The sequence below is a fragment of the Silene latifolia genome, chromosome 10, assembly GCF_048544455.1.
Source record: "Silene latifolia isolate original U9 population chromosome 10, ASM4854445v1, whole genome shotgun sequence".
Taxonomy (NCBI): domain Eukaryota; kingdom Viridiplantae; phylum Streptophyta; class Magnoliopsida; order Caryophyllales; family Caryophyllaceae; genus Silene; species Silene latifolia.
Genome location: NC_133535.1, coordinates 145,577,761 through 145,602,552, shown reverse-complemented (window position 1 = coordinate 145,602,552; position 24,792 = coordinate 145,577,761). Strand labels below are relative to the sequence as shown.

General features: G+C 35.0%; 1 long non-coding RNA gene and 1 pseudogene across 2 annotated transcripts; both read right to left on the bottom strand.

Annotated features, from left to right (window-relative positions):
• Positions 1-2,631: 2,631 nt before the first annotated feature.
• LOC141608429 (uncharacterized) lies at positions 2,632-8,367 on the bottom strand (annotated as a pseudogene).
• A 5,131-nt stretch (positions 8,368-13,498) lies between these two features.
• Positions 13,499-16,390, bottom strand: LOC141606191 (uncharacterized). Of its 2 annotated transcripts, none has more exons than XR_012526599.1 (4): positions 16,216-16,390; positions 16,049-16,116; positions 15,065-15,151; positions 13,499-13,639 (listed from the first exon to the last, which is right to left on the bottom strand). It is a non-coding gene; the product is annotated as an uncharacterized LOC141606191 (long non-coding RNA). The 2 variants fall into 2 exon arrangements; XR_012526600.1 differs by having other exon boundaries at positions 16,264-16,390.
• Positions 16,391-24,792: the final 8,402 nt, after the last annotated feature.

The window sequence follows — 24,792 nt, the reverse complement described above, 5'->3', positions numbered from 1 at the left end:
TTCCGTTTGATGTCTATGAGTGTCTTGATATGGGATTTGGTAGTGGATGATATATTACGGAGCTAGCAGCGTTAGAGGATGGTAGTTGGTAGTGTATGGAGTTAGTGTTGAGAGAGATATAATGGAGTTGATACGATATCGTGAGCCATGTTGTGGAGGTAGGAATAGTTAGTGGAGTTGGTGTTAGGAGTCCATGGTCGGTTGGAGTTTTGTTTTGAGTTCTCAGTTACGTTGTTGTGTCTTGATCGAGTTAGCATGTTTGTTTTTATGTATGGGTTGAACTTCGGGGACGAAGTTCCTTTTAAGGAGGGAAGACCGTAATACTCCGTATTTATAAGTCTTGGGGTACTCTATCGAGTAGCCCTTACTCTGTCGAGTAAGGGCAAGTTGCGAAATAAAATAGTTTTCGACTGTTGGGTACTCGATCGAGTAGTGGGGCACTCGATCGAGTAAGGGGTACTCGATCGAGTACCTTGGGTACTCGATCGAGTGTCCGGTTTTACGGGGAGTTTTCTCGGGGTTTGTTAATTACGCGATTAAGGTATTTAAACATATTCGTAATTGTTTTAAATCACTTTTTACAAAACCTAAAACCTGTTTAAGAGAGAAAGCAACTAGTCTTCTTCCTAATCGCGTTCTTGACAATTCCTGAGTTCGACGGTCGGTTCAGTATCGTAGTTCGCGTCGTTGGATTCCTTGCGTCGAGGGTAAGCTTTTAATATAATTTATATAATGTTTTGTTAAGATTGATGAAACCCTAATTTAGGAATTGGGGGTTTTTATGAGTAGTATTTGAATGGTAGCATCTATGTGTTGTATGGTAGGAGGAGAATTCGTAGAGGAGCGGTTTTTGATACTTTGTAGATACCGTCTGCGTGTTGTGCTTTCCGGTAGGATTTCCTACTCGTATTAGTCCCATAATGGGATATTGGTGATGTGCTGTAGTTAGTTGTTTGATATGATGATTGTGATTGTGATTGTGATTGTGATTGTGAATGGTTGTCTGTGGCTCTCGAGATGCGTTCTCGGCTGAGTGGGGTCACTTGCGGGAGTGACTTCACGCCCTAGTTTCGCCCTTCGTGGAACCCGCCATGGAAGGGGATGTGCACATTAATGGGACAGGGTTATCGCTCGTATGATGAGCGGGGCTTAGGTGGGAACGGCTGCGGTCCCCCACTGGCAGGGCTGGTCCAGTGGACAGTCGGTGATTGAGATTGTTGGGATTGGTGTGGTTGTGTGTGCGTGTGTGTGACGGTTAAGCCGTCTGTTTGTTGGATTGTTGAAATATATATGTAAATTGTGTGATTAGTACTGACCCCGTTTAAATGTTTTAAAAACTGTGGTGATCCATTCGGGGGGTGGTGAGCAGTTGCTTGGCAGGTATATCTTGGATACGCGTGGGATCTAGCTGGGGATGGAGTCATCACATATCAGAGTCTTTAGTCTTCCGCTGTTTTTATTAGAATAGTTCCTTTCAGTTGGTTTATAGTTTGAGAATAATTGTATTTTGCTTACAGTTGGTTTTGGTATGTAATCACGTAAACTTATTTAATAAAGTATGTTTCTTCATTGTCTTATGATTATTAGGCCTCGGGTAACCGAGATGGTGACATCCTTATACCTGGGTGGTCCTGGTAAGGCACTTGGAGTATGGGGGTGTTACAGGTGCGGTCACCGCTATGGTGGAGGGTCTGCAGGTGGATCTCGATGTAGTTGGTAAGTTATGGCGAACGTTGTTTCCAGACGTCCAGACAATGTGGTGGGAGAGAAAATGGGAAAGAAGGTAAAGAATTTATAGAACAAACAAGTGGAATAATATGATTAAAAAAAAGCGTATAACAATGAGTAAAATTAATTGTATATTGTGTAAATAAACATGTTATGAAATTTACAATAATTTTATATTTACTTTTCGGATTTCACCGCTTATAAATTAAAAAGTCGAGAAAAAAAATTTAAATAGAGTACTTCGAATAAAAGGATGCAACATAAACTTATCAAAAGTATATAGGTAAACAAAGTTAAATTTTCTAAAATTTAGTTATTCACTATATCAAAAAATACTTAAATTTGTACTTTTAATAATATTTTTCGTTACCACCCGTGCAGTGCACGGGTTCAAAAACTAGTAAACATATAAAACAAGAACATGTGACGTCATCCTAATCCACGTGTCACCCTCACAATGAAAAAATTCCCGCCCAACATTTCTCTTAAGTGAAACCTTAATCCAACCTCAGAATGAAAACATTTCCGCCTGCTGCGCTCTCGCTCAAATCGTTCTTCTCCTTCTTTTTAGTTTTAACTCCCTCTTTTCTACCCATCAATTTGCAAGCCTTTCAACGTTTTATACTGTTATACACACAGAAAAATAATTATTAGTTAAAGATTCAATTATCAACAGAAATGTATAAGAGAAGAACAATGTGAGGGGTAAGTAGTTCTCCTTTTGTAGAGTAGTACTATTCCTTCTGAATGATTTCGAAATCGAAGAAGTAAGTAGCAGTGGCGGACCTAGGATTCATAGAAAGGGGGGGCACAATAGAAAAAGAGAGACAAATGAAAAAAAAAATTGAAATTTTATTATATAGATTTCATCGTTAACATTACATATAAAAATAGTGTCATTGACACACAATACCTAAAGAGTCAATCTAATACCATTCGACGAGATTTCATGTTTTGGAAGCGATTAATGATATCATCATCACTTACTTGTACAAAAAATTCTCGCTCAATAAATGGAACCAAACAATAGTTCAAAAGTTTATCGCTTAATTTATTTCTCAACTTATTCTTCACAAATGCCATTGAGGAGAATGCTCTTTCTACACTTGCGGTTGCAACCGAAAGTATCAAGACAAGCTTAAGTAACAAACAAACATATGGATAAGAAAGATATTTATTTGTTTCAATAAGCTTCTCCAACAGCTCACCAATGCTCTTCAAATGATGAAATCTTGAATCCTTCCGCATATCACTAATAAAAAGATCAAGTTGAAATTTAAGACCAATTAGATCAACACCCGAGAACTTCTTAGGATAAAACTCCTCCGCAAGTTCCAACAATTTTTTCTTGTTAAAAGAAGCAAATAAATTGGCCGGACTCAAACACGCCATACACTTCAGCAATTCTGTGCTTTTTTCATCAAAGCGGCTTTCAAGTTCTTGATATTGCTTATCAATCACTATCATAAACATTTCAGCTCGATAACGATGAAGGTTAGTGACTTTATCAAGGAAACGTCTAGATCTTCCGGGAGGAGCATAAAAATCATCCATGTTCGGCACTTCAATATTATGTTTTCCACAAAAATCACTTACCGTATCAAAGAAGTTGTCCCATCCATCATCCCTCATAATTTGTAAGTGATCCTTAGTCAAATCCACAAGTGTCATCGCATTAATAATATCTTGGTCTCTTCTTTGTAAAGCTTGATATAAATCATTAGTATATCCAAAAATGACTTTCATTAGATGCATCATGAAAATAAAGTCAAATAACTCAAGATGATCAATTGCAATTTGTGCTTTTGCACGATCATCTACACACTTTGAAGATAAACCGATTTTCTCAAGAACTTCAATAACCGTAGAAAACATAATAATAAGATTCAAGATTGATTTGAAATGAGAACTCCATCGAGTATCTCCTGGCCTAGCTAAACCAAGCACTTGATTCAACCCTTTTCCACTTTCAACTTGATCACCCAATTCTAATGCTTGTAACAATTTCTTAGCTTGAACATCTCTAAGAATCTTCATTCTCTTACAAGAGGATCCAATTCTATTAAGTACAATTCCAAGATGCATAAAAAATTTGGCGCACTCACAATTTTCTTTAGCAACCGCTACAAGAGTTAGTTGAAGTTGGTGAGCAAAACAATGAACATAGTAGGCATGTGGGTTGTTCCTCATTATCAAGTTTCTAAGACCATTCAACTCACCTCTCATATTACTTGCTCCATCATAACCTTGACCCCGAATGTTCGACATACTCAATGAATGTCCATCAAGTAAATCCTTATGCTAAACCGTGTTTCAAAAGAAATCTCAAACATTGAAGAGAATATACCAAGCGAGCCTTGTAAAGAGCTTTGGTTTTACTACTTACTTTGTCTACCTTTTCTATTATAGACGTTTTTTTGATTTATGAAAAGGTCAAATTTTTCTTTAGCTTCATTGTGAGCACTACCAACTCCACCAACATGTCTCTCAAACCTTTCTAATACTTTTCTCCACTTTCTAAACCCTCCATCCACAAATGGATCATTACCGGGAGAACTTGTAGAATCTCTAAACAAGTAACATACAAAACAGAAAGCCGCGTCATTTTTCTCACTATACTCAAGCCAATCATATCGATCATACCAATAACCTTTAAAGCGACATTTTTTGGTACCTTCTAGTGTTTGAGGGAAATCTGGTTTTGGTCTTGGTCTACAAGCCTTCTTGTCAATAAATCATCTTCTTATAACATCTCGATCATTAACCGGATAAGATGAAATTGGGTTTCGCTTTCCCGGATCATGTGGCAAAATATCAAATTCATCTTCATCATCTTGATTTTGAGAAGGAATGAAAGGAGACTCGTGCTCACTTTCATTATATGCTTGTGTTTGATCACAATACTCACTTTGATTCTCTACTTGCATTAGATCACATTGCTCACTTTGATTCTCTACTTGTATTGGATCACATTGCTCACTTTGATTTTCTCCTTGTGAGGTGTGTTCATCATCTTGCTCACTTTTGTGGTTAACTTCCTGAGCTTCTCTAGATAATGGTATAGACGATGAACAAGATTTTTGGGATTTTCTATACTTGCTCCAACAGTCTAAAATAGTTTTATTCTTCCCCATCTTCTTCAGACTTCAGTTACTAAAATAAACAAAATAATGAAATTTGAAAGGACTTTTTGTGGAATTAAGCTACTGACTAGATGGTTTCAAATTTTCAATTGCAAAATAGTCTTCTAAATTTCACTAATAATCTGTCACAAAGGCCAAAGCAAATAAGCAATACAGGCATACAACCATCGAAACTACGGTAACTATAGCACTATCACAACAGCAGGGCAGTGAGTTAATCAAAAATTAAAGCAATACAGCCTGACAACCACTCAAGCAAAACTAAAGCAATATAGCCATTAAAGTAATTCATAATAGAGTATTAGAGTTAATTTAAAAAAATCAAACAAATGAAGTAATGGGAAGGGTGGGGTTACGGGTACTATACTACTATTTACTAATTAGCATCAAAAATTCTGAAGAATTAAGAACATACTCAAAAAACAATTAAATCATTGATTCAATTAACAATGATCAATTGACCATTCATTAATTAAGCACACAACAAATGAACAAATCCAAAATCGAATTAGGGGTTTATTAATTTAGGGTTTGAAAATTGAAATTGAGAAATTAAATTGGGGTTATAATTTAGGGTATGAAGGTGAGGTCATACCTGCAGTGAATAACGGTGGAGGAAAACGGCGGACGAATAGATGACAATGAAAATTCTCGCTCAAGAAAGAAGGTGAGAAACTGAGAATTGAGAATTTGAGATTGACGATAGGAATGAAACGTCGTTCTAATTTTTTTAGAAAATTGATTTTTTTTTTTGGGTTGGGGTACACGTGCTACCTCAGGCCCCCTGGGTCCGCCCCTGCAATTGGATCCTCTTGTAAGAGAATGGAGATGCTTAGAGATGTTCAAGCTAAGAAATTGTTACAAGCATTAGAATTGGGTGAAGTTGAAACTGGAAAAGGGTTGAATCAAGTGTTTGGTTTAGCTAGGCCAGGAGATACTCGATGGGGTTCTCATTTTAGATCAATCTTGAATCTTATTATTATGTTTTCTACGGCCATTGAAGTTCTTGAGAAAATCGGTTTATCTTCAAAGTGTGTAGATGATCGTGCAAAAGCACAAATTGCAATTGATCATCTTGAGTCATTTGACTTTATTTTCATGATGCATCTAATGAAAGTCATTTTTGGATATACTAATGATTTATGTCAAGCTTTACAAAGAAGAGACCAAGATATTATTAATGCGATGACACATGTGGATTTGACTAAGGATCACTTACAAATTATGAGGGATGATGGATGGGACAACTTCTTTGATACGGTAAGTGATTTTTGTGGAAAACATAATATTGAAGTGCCGAACATGGATGATTTTTATGCTCCTCCCGGAAGATCTAGACGTTTCCTTGATAAAGTCACTAACCTTCATCATTATCGAGCTGAAATGTTTATGACAGTGATTGATAAGCAATATCAAGAACTTGAAAGCCGCTTTGATGAAAAAAGCACAGAATTGCTGAAGTGTATGGCGTGTTTGAGTCCGGCCAATTGATTTGCTTCTTTTAACAAGAAAAAATTGTTGGAACTTGCGGAGGAGTTTTATCCTAAGGAGTTCTCGGGTGTTGATCTAATTGGTCTTAAATTTCAACTTGATCTTTTTATTAGTGATATGCGGAAGGACTCAAGTTTTTATCATTTGAAGAGCATTGGTGAGCTGTTGGAGAAGCTTATTGAAACAAATAAATATCTTTCTTATCCATCTGTTTGTTTGTTACTTAAGCTTGTCTTGATACTTCCGATTGCAACCGCAAGTGTAGAAAGAGCATTCTCCTCAATGGCATTTGTGAAAAATAAGTTGAGAAATAAATTAAGCGATAAACTTTTGAACTATTGTTTGGTTCCATTTATTGAGCGAGAATTTTTTGTACAAGTAAGTGATGATGATATCATTAATCGCTTCCAAAACATGAAATCTCGTCGAATGGTATTAGATTGACTCTTTAGGTATTGTGTGTCAATGACACTATTTTTATATGTAATGTTAACGATGAAATCTATATAATAAAATTTCAATTTTTTTTCATTTGTCTCTCTTTTTTTATTGTGCCCCCCCTTTCTATGAATCTTAGGTCCGCCACTGTCCAATTGTATTAAGTACAATTTCAAGATGCATAAAAAATTTGGCGCACTCACAATTTTTTTTAGCAACCGCTACAAGAGTTAGTTGAAGTTGGTGAGGAAAACAATGAACATAGTAGGCACGTGGGTTGTTACTCATTATCAAGTTTCTAAGACCATTCAACTCACCTCTCATATTACTTGCTCCATCATAACCTTGACCCCGAATGTTCGACATACTCAATGAATGTCCATCAAGTAAATTCTTAATTACAGCACCAAGAAAACTTTCACACACTTTTCCTCTTTTATTAACATAACGTAAACAGAGGGCTAATTGCTCCTTTTGAGAGACATCACAAGACTCATCAGCTAATATTGCAAAAAAAATCATTATCAAGATCTTCAACAATGAGCCTAGTAGTTTCTTTTGCACAACATTTGATAAGATCTTTTTGAATTTTTGGGGCCTTCACTTGGTGGTTACCCGGAGCATTAGAGAGAACAATTTTAGCCACACTTTTACTTCTTCCAGCAAGCCATGTCAAAAGCTCAAGAAAATTTCCCTTATTATTTGAAGACTCTTTTTCATTATGGCCACGAAATGCTAAACCTTGCTTCAAAAGAAATCTCAAACTTTGAAGAGAATATACCAAGCGAGCCTTGTAAAGAGCTTTGGTTTTGCTACTTACTTTGTCTACCTTTTCTATTATAGACGTTTTTTGATTTATGAAAAGGTCAAATTTTTCTTTAGCTTCATTGTGAGCACTACCAACTCCACCAACATGTCTCTCAAACCTTTCTAATGCTTTTCTCCATTTTCTAAACCCTCCATCCACAAATAGAACATTACCGGGAGAACTTGTAGAATCTCTAAACAAGTAACATACAAAACAGAAAGCCGCGTCATTTTTCTCACTATACTCAAGCCAATCATATCGATCATACCAATAACCTTTAAAGCGACGTTTTTTGGTACCTTCTAGTGTTTGAGGGAAATCTGGTTTTGGTCTTGGTCTACAAGCCTTCTTGTCAATAAATCCTCTTCTTATAACATCTCGATCATTAACCGGATAAGATGAAATTGGGTTTCGCTTTCCCGGATCACGTGGCAAAATATCAAATTCATCTTCATCATCTTGATTTTGAGAAGGAATGAAAGGAGACTCGTGCTCACTTTCATTCTCTGCTTGTGTTAGATCACAATGCTCACTTTGATTCTCTGCTTGCATTAGATCACATTGCTCACTTTGATTCTCTATTTGTATTGGATCACATTGCTCACTTTGATTTTCTCCTTGTGAGGTGTGTTCATCATCTTGCTCACTTTGGTGGTTAACTTCCTGAGCTTCTCTAGATAATGGTGTAGACGATGAACAAGATTTTTGGGATTTTCTATACTTGCTCCAACAGTCTAAAATAGTTTTATTCTTCCCCATCTTCTTCAGACTTCAGTTACTAAAATAAACAAAACAATGAAATTTGAAAGGACTTTTTGTGGAATTAAGCTACTGACTAGATGGTTTCAAATTTTCAATTGCAAAATAGTCTTCTAAATTTCACTAATAATCTGTCACAAAGGCCAAAGCAAATAAGCAATACAGGCATACAACCAGCGAAACTACGGTAACTATAGCACTATCAGAGCAGCAGGGCAGTGAGTTAATCAAAAATTAAAGCAATACAACCTGACAACCACTCAAGCAAAACTAAAGCAATACAGCCATTAAAGTAATTCATAATAGAGTATTAGAGTTAATTTAAAAAAATCAAACAAATGAAGTAATGGGAAGGGTGGGTTACGGGTACTATACTACTATTTACTAATTAGCATCAAAAATTCTGAAGAATTAAGAACATACTCAAAAACAATTAAATCATTGATTCAATTAACAATGATCAATTGACCATTCATTAATTAAGCACACAACAAATGAACAAATCCAAAATCGAATTAGGGGTTTATTAATTTAGGGTTTGAAAATTGAAATCGAGAAATTAAATTGGGGTTATAATTTAGGGTGTGAAGGTGAGGTCATACATGCAGTGAATAACGGTGGAGGAAAACGGCGGACGAATAGATGACAATGAAAATTCTCGCTCAAGAAGGAAGGTGAGAAACTGAGAATTGAGAATTTGAGATTGACGATAGGAATGAAACGTCGTTCTAATTTTTTTAGAAAATTGATTTTTTTTTTGGGTTGGGGTGCACGTGCCCCCCTGGGTCCGCCCCTGGTCCTAGCTACTGCTTTGTATACTTTTTTATTGCTTCATACTACTCTGTATTTTTTTTGTTGCTTTATATTTCCTCTGTTTTTTTATTCTCCTCATACTTTTCAAATTGTGTTTGACAAAATTTGTAATATAGCAAGAATATAGAAAATTCATGTAGCATTTATTTTTTATTTGGAATAAAGTCTTTAATCTATGGCTTAGTTGAGGGCATGTACTATGTCTACCTATTTCTCCAAATAACTCTCCAAAACAAGAGAAATACGTAATTGATTTCATGATATTGCTTACCTCTCTCATCAGTAGTCATCATCTTTATGTAGGAGTCACCAATATACTACATACCCTCCTAGGTTGTTGCTTTTATACATGTCCCTACTGTGACACAAGCCATACCTAAGGAACTAAGAGCCTAAAAATGGTGGGGATTTAGGGACACTCTGTAACATATTGCTACTTATAAAAGTTCTATCGTTAGGATTAAATTTATCCAAGGAATGGAATGAGTGTCCTTTGCTCTCTATGTTTCAACTTCCTTCTATCTTTTGACTATCAACTAGTTTTGTGAGGGTTCTTATGTTTCTAGTGTAATACTTTAGTGATTTAATACAAAAATATACTACGATTTTCATGTTTTAAGGGTTGTATAAATTCAATTAGTCTTTTATACAACAGTTTATCAGAAATTAAAATTTCATACATTAGATATACTAAGATACCCCTACCAAAACTAAAGTAACTCAATGCAATGACATAACGGAAAATGAGAAATGGTATGTAAATGAGAAATGGTATGTAAAAGGTTTGCATTATTATTATTATTATTATTATTATTATTATTATTATTATTGTTATTGTTATTGTTATTGTTATTGTTATTGTTATTGTTATTGTTATTGTTATTGTTATTGTTATTATTATTATTACAAACTCCACTTTGCATGAAAGTCGTTTAAAAAGTTATCTTGTATATGTAATTAAAATATGACATATTGATGATGATAGATATTTTGATTTTCCTTTTAATTATATTTATAAATTTGTAGATATTAGTAGCTTTATAATCCAAATTATTAGATTTTTTATTTACTACATATCAGACCTTTTAGCTACTATCTTTATGGTTAAGGAGGAGTTAGATGAACAAAATGAATGATTTAAATTATGAGAGTAAATTCTTAATTTATTTTTATAATCTAAATCATGATCTTATGGTTTCCACACAAAAATAATATTACTAAACCTTATAATGAGTTTTAATAAATTTATTAAAGTAGCCTTAATATTAACAATATAAATTAATAGAATTTAATTATGATAATCCTACATGGCAAAAAATTAAATGTATTAAGTTGCCTTTTAACTATATAGTTATATGACATATTGATGATGATAGATATTTTGGTTTTCCTTTTAATTATATTTATAAATTTGTAGATATTAGTAGCTTTATAATCCAAATTATTAGATTTTTTATTTACTATATAAGACTTTTTAGCTACTATATTTATGGTTAATGAGGAGTTAGATGAATAAATTGAATGATTTAAATGATGAGACTAAATTCTTAATTTATTTTTATAATTTAAATCATGATCTTATGGTTTCCACATAAAAAAAATATTACTAGACCTTATAATGAATTTTAATAAATTTATTAAAGTAGCCTTAATATTAACAATATAAATTAATTGAATTTAATTATGATAATCCTACATGGCAAAAAATTAAATGTATTAAGTTGCTTTTTAACTATATAGTATATATTATATAGATTTATAGACGTGGCATTCGTAATGCACGCGTGACTTTTTCTTCGCCTATGTGGCTTTGTCTACGTGGCCTTTTAAGGTTACCCTTTTAATATAATTTTATAGATTTGCTAACATAAAGCAGCCCTTTATTGCAAGTTTAACTGTCCATTAGCAATTGTCCTTTATGATTGTTGTACTTATATGTTATCCCCTTACAAAATTAAGGTTTCATAGCTCATGATATCTGTAATTTTTATGTTTCTTATTTGTGTTTCCAATTACATAAAGGTAAATTGTAACTCTACAAGTGATGTTTTAAAAGTTAGAAAGGCTGAACTGTTTGTATTCTTTGGTCAGTATAAGTCATGAACTTGCCTTATACATGAATTGTATAATCTATTAGAAGGTTTCTTGGCGTCCCATTTGTTTTTACATACAAGTTTCGGCATGGTGACCCTCTTGCAAGAGCCGAGTAGCTCGACATGAAGATGCTAAATATGATGATTTTATATTTATTCAAAGATGTCAAGTAAATTGACTAAGTTATGGATGAGATGGAGTTTCAGCTCATAAATATCAAGATCCATATGCTATAGTTAAACTAAAACAATTTTTAAATCATAAAATTTTTAAATTTTTTTATACATGCCCGTGCAATTTTGCACGAGTTTTAAGCTAGTATTCTATGTAAAATATTTAAAATAGAAGAACCACTAAACCGTATCACTTACTCCTACACTTTTTTCCCCGCCTATACATTTTACCCTAACCAAATATACCCAACCAACCATCAACCATGTTTCACCCGCGGTCAATCTATAACCTCTCCGTATCTCTCTCTCAATATCTTTTTCTACCCAAGCAATTAATGCTTTTATACTTTCACCGAATAAAAAATCTTTACATTCTGATTTTTTAAAAACCCCTCCTTTTTACTTTACCCCATTTGTTTTTCTCCCTTTATGTTGAAAACAATTTTGTATTGTTCCAATCTTCCATTCACACCGTTCACTAATTGGTCTTCTAAAACAATTGAAAAAAGAAGACGGGAATATCATCTCAAGTTTACACAAAATTTCTGGTATTTGGTCTTCTAAAAGAATTATGTCGTCAATCGATATAGTGGAGGAACATAAATCTCTAAAAATATTGACTTATTTCTGTAACTGCATTCCAAACTTTTGGGGAAGCATCCTGTAAACCCGGTGTGGGAAGAATCTCACCCAACAACGATACTACGAAGGAACACACACAACAAATGTAAGTAAGAGCAAATAAAGTGACACCACAATTTCTCACGTGGAAACCCTTCTCAACTAAGGGAAAAACCACGGCTCTCTCGACAAATTAATTCAATAATAAGAAATTACAAAGTTTATAGAGTACAATCACACACTAGTATTGTCACTCCCTCTCAAACTTTATCTCACTCTTATTATCTCTAATGAATGTTAAACACTCTCCTTTCTCTCCTTTTGAACAAGAAGTATTCTCACCAATATAACTAATTTGTCTCTCTATATTTTGTGTGTATAAAACTATTACCACTAATAGCTATTTATACTAAATATAATCTTAAAACTTCTCACAAGCCATTGATTATTCTAATTAAAACAATCCGTAACATATTGTGCATTTTATGTTCATTCTCCAAAAACGTAAAACACTTTACGTATTTGCTTGTGAAACATTCTACACTTTATTTCAACATTTAAATGTTGGAGTTTTTGGGAGATTATTCCAACACAAACTGTAATACTCCGTATTTATAAGTCTTGGGGTACTCTATCGAGTAGGCCTTACTCTGTCGAGTAAGGGTAAGTTGCGAAATAAAATAGTTTCTGACCTGTTGGGTACTCGATCGAGTAGCTGGGGCACTCGATCGAGTACCTTGGGTACTCGATCGAGTAGCCGGTTTTACGGGGAGTTTTCTCGGGTTTTGTTAATTATGCGATTAAGGTATTTAAGCTACGTCGTCATTATTCTAAATCACTTTTACAAAACCTAAATTCCTGTTTAAGAGAGAAAGCAAACAAGTTCATCTTCTTAATCGCATTCTTAGCAATTCCGGAGTTCCGACGGTCCAGTTCTTGTCGTTGTTCGTACCGTTGAGTTCCTTGCGTCGAGGGTAAGATCTATGTACCCTTTTTATTGTATTTCCTTTGATTTGGTTAAACCCTAATTTAGAGATTGGGGGTTTTATGTGTAGTATGTGATGTGGTAGCCTCTATGTGTTGTATGATAGGAGGAGGGTTCATAGAAGAGGCTTTTGACTCAAAGAGAGAGAGACCGTCTGATTGTGTGCATACCAGGTAGGATTTTCTACTCAGTATTAGTCCCATAATGGGATATTGGTTGATGTATTGTATTTGGTTGTTTGATGTAATAATTGTATTGTGACACCCTCACTTATCGCGGAAAAGTAAACACGTAATTCTAGAATAAAACTGCATGGATATGTTTGTAATAGGTTCAATTGGGTAAAAAACTGTAATTTTTAAAACCTGAACCTGTTATAAAGATATCCAAAAGGGAAGGTGTCAAACATGCAAGGTCCAAAATAAGAGAAGTTATACAAACCAAATATGAGAAAGGGAGACATATGTCCCTAAAATATATGTGACATAAAAAGGGTTTAAGGGTCACAATGAAATAAAACCAGTCTAGGTCCCAAGGTTACTTTGCTCGCTAGCTCGTCCATGTACCCCATATATGCATCACCTACCTGTCATTCGCATTTTATACAAATACGAAAGCCACAGTCAGTGGGGAGTAACTCCGAGTTCTCCCAGCCACGAAATGTCGTAATTAATATAACATGTAAACATAAGAATATGAATACGAATCACACACTGCCTTAGCATATAGATGCTAAGGCAATCGTGCTTATCATGAACAACAATATAACGCCACATAGTCCTAGCATGTGAATACTAGACCGACTCATACTACACTATCATGTGAATCACATAACATCCAGGAATCCAAACTCTATCAACCATAGCCGGCTTGCATCTCACCTTCTATGATTCATAGAATCATCAAACAAGAAAGGGCAATATATCAAAGACAGGCATAAGTTCTTAGTCCCGTCAATAGTCACTTTGTAACTCAAGTCTATACCACGAGGTAGGGAAGGTAATCGAACCGGTATCTTGGCTCAGCGGTTACTATTAAGAAAACATGGCCAAGAGACAACACAACCCTAGCCTAAAATCTGCCTTGAGACCTAGACATGCGGATACACACCACCGCACCCAAGACTCACAACTTTTTTAAAACAAAGTGAAGTGAGTACCCTAAGGACACCACCGAAGGGTCGGCTAGTACTTAAGCTGACCCCATACTATCAAAATTAGTACCTGAGGTCATGCCCCAACTTGGATAAACATCCACTAGTCAGGAACACAAAGGCTATCAAGCAGTGAACATATACTCGTCAGAGACTATAAAGACCTATCTATGATGAAGGCCGAAATACTCACCTAGGACCTAGTCACAGCTAGTCCCAGGTTGAATATTTTAGCCCACACCACCCAAAACTCACCACATAAGTCAAGTAAGACACCCACTTAACCTTAAGAGGGCAAAAAGTCCTACTTACCAACATAAATTCTAACATTCTATCATGTGAAAGCTATATAAATGTCTATTTACAAAGATACATTCCCAACAGTTCCTCAATAAGAATTCAATACTAATTTCCAATCCTAGCAATTATAACAATATAAAAGGCTTTAGGGAAAACTAGGGCCATTACTACAAAATAAGAAGCTATTTAAATTCAACTAATTACACATGTGAAATAGAGATATAATAAATGGCCTAAAACAAGAAAAAGGCCGATTATCTAATTCATTCAACCGAATTTTTACCCGCAACCCCTGACCTGCGCAGTGCACGGGTCAAATTTGCTGACCAATCACTCAATTAATCGACATCGCATCGGTCAAAGGGACTAGGGCTCGGTTTTCAAGACAATCAACAAAACATTACAATTATCACCATAAAATTCATTTGAGCCTATTAATTACAATTTCATTTTGTAAACGATCCTAACATTATTCATTCACCTAAACACTTATCAAACAACAGGCACACATTAACTACTAATGTGACATTAATTCGTCGAGTAACTCGGAATAGTTACCTTACGCTAGCAAAGAGACAAGTAAAAACTTGAGAAAGCTTCTAAAACCCCAAAATTACTCTTCATCTTCAACCACATATGAGTCACCTAAAATAATTATGTGAAAGGACGATATTAACGAATTATCTTTATATAAAATATGAGACGAAAATTAATTTAATTATATTTTAAATAAACCAAACTAGCGTCAAAACAATTTATAGAAATACGGCCCAAGCTCGCGACTTAGCCAGGCCACTGCCTAGGCCACGGCCAACCTTATAAAAGTCACTCTCGTCCCAAAAAATTAATTCAATCTCAACTCTCTACCCCATCTCTCTCATTACTCCGTCCTATAATATAATACTCCATAGTAACTTGATTTCCATCCCAATTTCAATATCAATATTGTCAAATATTCCATTAAAGGATCGCTCAACACTTAGAGTACAAAGCTCCAAGCTACTCACCCACAAGTCAAGGTCAAAAGAAGACAATTAAAATACAATACAAAACTCCATAATCTCATTATCAACTAAAGGCCAATAATCAATACATACTTAACTATAAGCAAACGTGTACTATTCTTTGAGTTTCAACATTCCTGACAAATATCCTCCACCATCATTAAACCTCTATTTCACATTTGCCAAACACACTTTTTCAACTACACAAACTTGTTTACCTTTCTCGTAAAACCCATTTGATAGTCACTGCTATCAGTTATCACCCAATTTCACTATGAAACATACTCTCATACAGTATGTCCGCCTACTTCACCCTCATTAATCACAAACATGCAATTATAACTTATTCGTCTTCAACCCATAACCTGCATTTAAGAATTAACAATATAAAATAGAATAGCTACTAGGATATGCAATATAAATTAGAAACACGAATATGACATACCACCTTCAATCATAAATTTATCAATTAAAATAAGATATAATCATATAACCCCGAACAATATTAGTAATAATAGGATCGGTAAAATCGTGTTACCTTAAACGCCCCTTATTTTTCGAATAAATGGTCCACAAGGCACGAGCCTCACCCCGGGTCTTCGAATCCTTCATAAAAGGGCAAGAAAATGGAATAAAGAAGCTAAAAGACGACACTTTTATAAGACGGCGAAAGACGAAACCAGTACAAAAAGGAGACTTTCTTACCTTAAAAGGAGGAGGAAGGAAAGGGGAAGAGAATGGTACAAAAATTACCGAATTTGGTTGAGAATGGAGGCGGGATCTGGGGTTTGAATGATCGGAAAATGACGGACTGATGTTGTTGTTTGCTGTTGATTCAGCATCCACGAAATAGAAAGGAAGAATGAAGGGGGGGTGGGGACGTTAGGTAGATAATAATAATAATAATAATAATACACCAGCTAGCTTGCTAGCTTCTAATTATACGTACGTTTCTTCATCGTTAAGTAATTTCGCTCGTTTTTAAAACCGCCTCGAGTTAATAAAATCGGTTTTTAGTAAAAGTTTCAGAAATAAAACGGAATTAATAATAAATAAATTTAATGAGTGAAAATAAAATAAACTCAGCTAGTTAACGGAAATAATACGATATCAGCTTGAATCAGAATTATTAGCGATTTTTACAAAACTAACGGATATTAATAAAAATTGCTAATTTAGTGAAATAAGCTCAAAATAGCTAATTGGACGGTTTTGTTCCCAAAATCCATCTCGGGTTTACTTAAAACAACTTTCATAAGGACTCGTAAAGAAACGGAAATTATTAAATAAATATACTCGGACTAATTTTAAATAAACTTATTAATGATTATTAAAATTAACGTATCGAATTATGATGAAATTAATTAATTAGCTAAGCATATATATATAAATCGCTAAATGATGTAATTAAATTCAAAATAGCAATTAAAAGAATTTTATTCAACTTAATAAAATACGGGGTGTTACAATCACCCCATCTTTTAAAAAGTTTCGTCCTCGAAACTTGAAAATATAAATGGAAGGTTATGAAAATAAAACTGAAATTGGAATCGGTAACCAAAACATTTTAAAGGTTATTTATCGTAAGAATCAAAATTCTTTCAAAAGTTTCAAATAAAATTTTCCGACAGAACCAGACTCTCATCAGAGGAACGGAAGTGTTCTCGTTACGTATTCAAGAACATCTCATTCCAAATCAAAGATAAGGTCAAAAGGCAAATCATTTGTATGAATCAAAAATCAAAATACCCTCCAAAACATTAATGAAGAGTTTTCAAAAATAAGTCTCATTCATGGAACGGAATTGCCCTTGTCGAGCACACAAGAGCGCTAACTTTCCAAGTCAGAGACAAATTTAAAACGAAAACTATTCGCCGACAAGCGTAGAACAAGTTATCAAACGTTTCCAATAACTAGTTCTAACATCCGATCAACGTTAAAATCAAAATAAGAGAAAGGTAATCTTCTCAAATGTTCTTTTGCAAAAAGCCAAAGTAGAAATAAAGGTTTCACCTTTAAACTAAAAGGGGAGTTAAATTCCGGAAATATAATATTAAACTTTGACAAAGAAGTCATAAATAGATCAAGGTTAATAGAAATTGGATAAAATTTAAAGAAATTTCGGGTCTAGTAATTAAAATTACGATAAATGAGTTTATATTCAAGGAAGGAATAGGGAACTAAATCAAATTTTCATTTTCAAGTCCTCAAAAATAGGTTAGGTTTGCAGAAGTGACATAAACTTTTAAGAATGAATCGAAACTGGTAGCTTGAAAGTTTAGAAGTTGTACAAAAAGGAAAGTAACTTAGATAGCATAAAAACAAAGTATGTTAAGAGAGCTCAAACTTAAGCCACAAGAGAGCTATAATGACTTTCATAGGGTAAAAATTGAAGTCAAAATTACAAGGATGTCAAAGATAGAGTTTCACAAGATACGAGTGTCAAACTTAAAGGAGGAGCAAGATGAAGCGAGGGAAGAAGGTATGAACGGTAACGCTCATGATCAAGGAGAAAGGGAAATTAGACAACAAGGAAATGTCAGATACTCAAATCTCAAACAACAATGTCATAAGGTAACATCAATTTATGTATGGCTATCAACATCCTAAAGGTATCTCTTTCCAAAATCACATCATAAACCTTACTCCGTGTTTACTCCTAAGGTAACAACACTCAACCTAAGTCCTTCGATATCACAACTTCTCAAAACCGGGGTTATGGGTCAACCAGAAACAACTCCACAAGCCAAATTATCCAATCAAGGTTAACACCCCACAAAAGAAAGAGAACTATCTAAAAGGCGTTAAGGGAGGATTAGCAAGGGTGAAAGGACAAGTTGGGAGGATACAAATGTGACTTCCTAGGAAGAAGAATAGAGAGTTTAGAAGAAGGATAGGCACCAAGAGATTAAGAATAAGGCGAGATAGAAAAAGAACGAGAAATATCTTCAAGGAAGTAGAAGCATTCTTCAAAGGTTGAACAAATCTTCAATCCTCAGCAAAAGGCACTAAATCTTGATCTTTTTAAAATATAAGTGTCCTTTCAATGGAACGGAGATACTCTTGGCGATCACTTAAGAACATCAATATTCCAATTCAAAGACATAAAAATACATTTTTACACCAACAAATGATAAAACTAATTATCAGACGTCTCCAATAACAAGCTTTAACACTAATTGACGTTAAAACCAGTGAAAAACATTAAAATATTTTCAAAACCTTTAGTTCAAATTTTTTTTTTTTTTTAATAAGGGCAATAACTCCATTAACTATAAATAAGTTCACGGTCATTGATCTAAGAACGCAACAATTATTAAATGACAATCAACAAACATGTTAGTACCTAACAAAGAGCAAACACAAAGAGACTACAACATAAGATCCTAAATCTACCCATCTTACCCATCTCTCAAGTTTATTATTTTAAGGTCAAGTTATTTATAGTAGGGTGCACAAACGTGCGTCGGGAGCAAATATGCTCTGATACCAACTGTGACACCCTCACTTATCGCGGAAAAGTAAACACGTAATTCTAGAATAAAACTGCATGGATATGTTTGTAATAGGTTCAATTGGGTAAAAAACTGTAATTTTAAAACCGAACTGTTATAAAGATATCCAAAAGGGAAGGTGTCAAACATGCAAGGTCCAAAATAAGAGAAGTTATACAAACCAAATATGAGAAAGGGAGACATATGTCCCTAAAATATATGTGACATAAAAAGGGTTTAAGGGTCACAATGAAATAAAACCAGTCTAGGTCCCAAGGTTACTTTGCTCGCTAGCTCGTCCATGTACCCCATATATGCATCACCTACTTGTCATTCGCATTTTATACAAATACGAAAGCCACGGTCGAGTGGGGAGTAACTCCGAGTTCTCCCAGCCACGAAATGTCGTAATTAATATAACATGTAAACATAAGAATATGAATACGAATCACACACTGCCTTAGCATATAGATGCTAAGGCAATCGTGCTTATCATGAACAACAATATAACGCCACATAGTCCTAGCATGTGAATACTAGACCGACTCATACTACACTATCATGTGAATCACATAACATCCAGGAATCCAAACTCTATCAACCATAGCCGGCTTGCATCTCACCTTCTATGATTCATAGAATCATCAAACAAGAAAGGGCAATATATCAAAGACAGGCATAAGTTCTTAGTCCCGTCAATAGTCACTTTGTAACTCAAGTCTATACCACGAGGTAGGGAAGGTAATCGAACCGGTATCTTGGCTCAGCGGTTACTATTAAGAAAACATGGCCAAGAGACAACACAACCCTAGCCTAAAATCTCTTGCAGACCTAGACATGCGGATACACACCACCGCACCCAAGACTCACAACTTTTTTTAAAACAAAGTGAAGTGAGTACCCTAAGGACACCACCGAAGGGTCGGCTAGTACTTAAGTCGACCCCATACTATCAAAATTAGTACCGAGGTCATGCCCCAACTTGGATAAACATCCACTAGTCAGGAACACAAAGGCTATCAAGCAAAGTGAACATTACTCGTCGGAGACTATAAAGACCTATCTATGATGAAGGCCGAAATACTCACCTAGGACCTAGTCACGGCTAGTCCCACTTGAATATTTTAGCCCACACCACCCAAAACTCACCACATAAGTCAAGTAAGACACCCACTTAACCTTAAGAGGGCAAAAAGTCCTACTTACCAACATAAATTCTAACATTCTATCATGTGAAAGCTATATAAATGTCTATTTACAGCATACATTCCCAACAGTTCCTCAATAAGAATTCAATACTAATTTCCAATCCTAGCAATTATAACAATATAAAAGGCTTTAGGGAAAACTAGGGCCATTACTACAAAATAAGAAGCTATTTAAATTCAACTAATTACACATGTGAAATAGAGATATAATAAATGGCCTAAAACAAGAAAAAGGCCGATTATCTAATTCATTCAACCGAATTTTTACCCGCAACCCCACCGCGCAGTGCACGGGTCAAATTGCGGCTGACCAATCACTCAATTAACTGACATCGCATCAGTCAAAGGGACTAGGGCTCAGTTTTCGGCACAATCAACAAAACATTACAATTATCACCATAAAATTCATTTGAGCCTATTAATTACAATTTCATTTTGTAAACGATCCTAACATTATTCATTCACCTAAACACTTATCAAACAACAGGCACACATTAACTACTAATGTGACATTAATTCGTCGAGTAACTCGGAATAGTTACCTTACGCTAGCAAAGAGACAAGTAAAAACTTGAGAAAGCTTCTAAAACCCCAAAATTACTCTTCATCTTCAACCACATATGAGTCACCTAAAATAATTATGTGAAAGGACGATATTAACGAATTATCTTTATATAAAATATGAGACGAAAATTAATTTAATTATATTTTAAATAAACCAAACTAGCGTCAAAACAATTTATAGAAATACGGCCCAAGCTCGCGACTTAGCCAGGCCACTGCCTAGGCCACGGCCAACCTTATAAAAGTCACTCTCGTCCCAAAAAATTAATTCAATCTCAACTCTCTACCCCATCTCTCTCATTACTCCGTCCTATAATATAATACTCCATAGTAACCAGATTTCCATCCCAATTTCAATATCAATATTGTCAAATATTCCATTAAAGGACTGCTCAACACTTAGAGTACAAAGCTCCAAGCTACTCACCCACAAGTCAAGGTCAAAAGAAGACAATTAAAATACAATACAAAACTCCATAATCTCATTATCAACTAAAGGCCAATAATCAATACATACTTAACTATAAGCAAACGTGTACTATTCTTTGAGTTTCAACATTCCTGACAAATATCCTCCACCATCATTAAACCTCTATTTCACATTTGCCAAACACACTTTTTCAACTACACAAACTTGTTTACCTTTCTCGTAAAACCCATTTGATAGTCACCGCTATCGATTTATCACCCAATTTCACTATGAAACATACTCTCATACAAGAGTATGTCCGCCTACTTCACCCTCATTAATCACAAACATGCAATTATAACTTATTCGTCTTCAACCCATAACCGCACGAAGAATTAACAATATAAAATAGAATAGCTACTAGGATATGCAATATAAATTAGAAACACGAATATGACATACCACCTTCAATCATAAATTTATCAATTAAAATAAGATATAATCATATAACCCCGAACAATATTAGTAATAATAGGATCGGTAAAATCGTGTTACCTTAAACGCCCCTTATTTTTCGAATAAATGGTCCACAAGGCACGAGCCTCACCCCGGGTCTTCGAATCCTTCATAAAAGGGCAAGAAAATGGAATAAAGAAGCTAAAAGACGACACTTTTATAAGACGGCGAAAGACGAAACCAAGACAAAAGGAGACTTTCTTACCTTAAAAGGAGGAGGAAGGAAAGGGTAAGAGAATGGTACAAAAATTACCGAATTTGGTTGAGAATGGAGGCGGGATCTGGGGTTTGAATGATCGGAAAATGACGGATCGATGTTGTTGTTTGCTGTTGATTCAGCATCCACGAAATAGAAAGGAAGAATGAAGGGGGGGTGGGGACGTTAGGTAGATAATAATAATAATAATAATAATACACCAGCTAGCTTGCTAGCTTCTAATTATACGTACGTTTCTTCATCGTTAAGTAATTTCGCTCGTTTTTAAAACCGCCTCGAGTTAATAAAATCGGTTTTTAGTAAAAGTTTCAGAAATAAAACGGAATTAATAATAAATAAATTTAATGAGTGAAAATAAAATAAACTCAGCTAGTTAACGGAAATAATACGATATCAGCTTGAATCAGAATTATTAGCGATTTTTACAAAACTAACGGATATTAATAAAAATTGCTAATTTAGTGAAATAAGCTCAAAATAGCTAATTGGACGGTTTTGTTCCCAAAATCCATCTCGGGTTTACTTAAAACAACTTTCATAAGGACTCGTAAAGAAACGGAAATTATTAAATAAATATACTCGGACTAATTTTAAATAAACTTATTAATGATTATTAAAATTAACGTATCGAATTATGATGAAATTAATTAATTAGCTAAGCATATATATATAAATCGCTAAATGATGTAATTAAATTCAAAATAGCAATTAAAAGAATTTTATTCAACTTAATAAAATACGGGGTGTTACATGTATTGTGATTGTGGTGGTGATCGTTGTTGATGGTTCTCGAGATGCGTTCTCGGCTGAGTGGGGTCACTTGCGGGAGTGACTTCACGCCCTAGTTTCGCCTTCTGTGGAACCCGCCACAGAAGGGATGTGCACATTAATGGACAGGGTTATCGCTCACTATGTGGAGCGGGGATTTGGTGGGTGGCCTGCGGTCCCCCATGGCGGCGGGTCCAGTGGACGGTCGATATTGAGATGATGGGAATTGGTTGGTTGTGTGTGTGTGTGATGATTAATTTGTTTGTTTACCTTATCGTTATTGTTTATATTGATTGTGTGATTAGTATCGACCCCGGTGTTGTTTTGTAAACTGCGGTGATCCATTCGGGGATGGTGAGCAGATATTGAGCAGGTATTGAGATGAAATTGGGATATTTGGGATGCCACGACATGATGATATGAGTCTTCCGCTGTAGCTTTTAGTTTATTTACATTTCAGTTAGAACAGTCATTTGAGCACAATGTATCGTACTTTTGGTTTGGTTTGAGGATTGTAACTATTCGCTAAATTATTTATAATAAACGTTGTTTCTTTATTGTTGTTTGATTATCATTGCCTCGGGTAACCGAGATGGTAATGTCTTCATACCTGAGTGGTCCTGGTAAGGCACTTGGAGTATGGGGGTGTTACACAAACGGTAGTCAGGAGTAAATTTTTCAAAGCCACGCTTAATAAGCACTCCATGAAAACATGACAATCATGAATTTTCAACCCTTTTAACTTCAGTTCTTTCAAATCAACACAACGGCTCAAATCGGAGGCATATCCATTGGAAAACTTTAAGTTTCCTATCCAATCGTACAATACCTTTCTTTAAGCTTTGTCAAGAGCAAATATGGCTTTTGATTTAGACCCATCCTTACGAATGTGAAGTTTAGGACGATCACAAAAAATTTTCAATTATGTTCTTGAATTAATATTATCACGTCTTTTTCCTCTTACATCCATAATCGTACGAATAAGTAGCTCAAAGTTCTTCTCTATGTGCATCACATCCAAATTGTGTCTGATCAGCATTGTTTTCCAGTAGGAAAGCTCCCAAAAATTACTTGTTTTAAACCAACCACTGTTTTTCTTTTTCGACTCTTTAAAATCTTCTTCAGTCCCATCGATAGTGGATGGCAAATCACGTACAACCTCCCATACCTCATCCCCTGGGAGTCGATCCGAAGCATCGTCAAACACCTCCTTACCTTTTAAGAAAGCTTTCTTGTTCCTTCTGTGGAGATGTCCATCCGGTAAGAACCATCTATGACAATCAAACCAACTAATCTTTTTGGAATTAGGAAGATAAAATGTTTTGCTCTTATCCGTGCAATAAGGGCACGCCTTTCGCCCCATGGTTGCCCATCCTGATAGCATACCGTATGCGGGAAAATCATTTATAGTCAATCACAGTGAAGCTCTTAGTTGGAAATTTTGCTTCTTGGACACATCAAATGTTTCCACTGCACACCAGCTTCCCACAAATGCTCCAGTTCTTCCATCAACAGTTATAAATAAACATTCAGATGGTTTTTTTGGTTATCATTACCGAGAATAAGTAGTGAGAGGAAAATAAATTGTCTTTTCAAACAAAGCCAAGAAGGTAAGTTGTATGGCGTGATCATTACGGGCCAGCACGAGTAAGATCTACCATACTGACCAAAAATATCAAACCCATCCGTACACAAGCCAAGTCTCACATTGCGAGGTTCCTCGCCAAAATCAGGACCTGTCGAAACGCTTCCACTCCTCTCTGTCACTCGCATGACACATCTTTCTTGGTGTACGAGTGTTTTCTTTGTGCCATCTCATTTTGTTTTTAATATTTTTCGTGACATACATTCTTTGAAGTCTTGGAGTTAGGGGAAAATAAATTAATGAGTTTAATGGTATTGGTTTCTTTCTCTTTCCACTCCTCTTATTACCCTTCTTCCCACATTCAATAAAAATTCCCTTCTCATCGACACATGCATCAACATCTTTTTCACTATTACCAATTTTCTCACCACAACTAGGGACATCCTCAAGGACAGAATCAGGAACAATAACGGTATTTGACTCAAGATAAAACGCCAATAATGTAACCTCGGTGTCGTCAT